We start from the raw sequence: 1268 nt of genomic DNA, 5'->3' as shown, positions 1-1268 counted from the left end.
TGACACATGTTGTGATTCAGTGTGAAATCACATTTCGACCAACAGAATGTGGGAATTTAGAAATAAGTTTATATTTACACAGCCTCCATACGTCTGCGAAACAGAATATTACACGACAGCAGTGGAGGTCTTTGACATCAGGCTCGAACGTGCCTGCCGCGTGCCAGACGAAAACCTGAAGTGTTCTGTGGAAGGAGCGCCGCGTGTGGCAGCAGAGTGGCGCAGCGGGAGCGTGCTGGGCCCATAACCCAGAGGTCGATGGATCGAAACCATCCTCTGCCATTGTTCAATGTTCAATGCTTTCCTTTGGATCGGTGCTCTCTTCGACAAGCTGCATTTGCATCTACTTTCCGAGTGTCCAAATGTAGCATATCGATGCACTCACCAAATCCCTCAATTCAAGTGGCGTGATTTTAGAGGTCTCAGTGGTATTCTGTACTTTGTCTGTTTCCTCTGAACTGAATCGCAAACCCAGTTCTCTGCGATGCCAATCAGCTGGTAAAGTTGAAACACATGCCTTGCGGTTTCGTCCACTCCTTGCAGTAATTCGCCACCCTGGTTCAGACGAGAATGACAAGCAGGTCAGAAACCGCATCACGGCTCAGTCATTGTTCCCTCCTATTAGGACGGATACCACCGATTGTGAATAACCTCAGAGAGAGAGGCAAGTGAAAGACAGTCGCCGTGGACTCGATGGGCTGAACGGCTTCTTTCTGCGCGAGAATGAAGCTACGGGTTTATGCCGTCCCACTGCCTGTCTCTGGGACAGAGAGGCTGAGGGAGCAAAACTGGTTCATTTTTAACCGTCCCTTCCGTGTTGGACTGCCTGCAGTCCCTCAGCTCAGGGCCGTGGGGATGACTCTCAGTGAGTGAAGGTTTCACTCGGATTCTCTTCATCTGGGACACCTGGGGCTCAGATGTTAACTGCTGCGCGGTCGCAGCAAAGAAAGCGATGCCCACTTTGCAATAGACTTTCCGTAAGATTGCTGCGTGAAGACGATTTCTGAACACCAAGAAGGCTGCACAACAATGTGAATTTACCTGGGCGAAGAGTCCTCGGTGTCCATATCTTTCTGTCCTGCCAAAACAGCATCTTTCTATCTCTCCGATAACAGACCTTTGGAGAAAGTTCACAATCAAAGTTGTTCATGTTCCCCGCATTAAAGTAACTGAGACCTCTCACCCCAAGGGTTTCAGAGAGAGAGAGAGCAGAAAAGCGAATGGACTCTACCCAACCCCCGCCCTACACCCCGTCCCATCCCCCAGAA

The 1268-nt window shown here is 50.1% G+C and overlaps 1 non-coding gene across 1 annotated transcript; it reads left to right on the top strand.

Moving 5' to 3' along the window:
• The first annotated feature begins 210 nt into the window (after positions 1 to 210).
• trnam-cau lies at positions 211 to 282 on the top strand. Its single transcript has one exon. It is a non-coding gene; the product is annotated as a tRNA-Met (tRNA).
• Positions 283 to 1268: the final 986 nt, after the last annotated feature.

Source organism: Chiloscyllium plagiosum, unplaced genomic scaffold, assembly GCF_004010195.1.
Source record: "Chiloscyllium plagiosum isolate BGI_BamShark_2017 unplaced genomic scaffold, ASM401019v2 scaf_25307, whole genome shotgun sequence".
In the NCBI taxonomy this organism is placed as follows: Eukaryota; Metazoa; Chordata; class Chondrichthyes; order Orectolobiformes; family Hemiscylliidae; genus Chiloscyllium; species Chiloscyllium plagiosum.
This window is presented reverse-complemented; position numbering and strand designations above follow the sequence as displayed.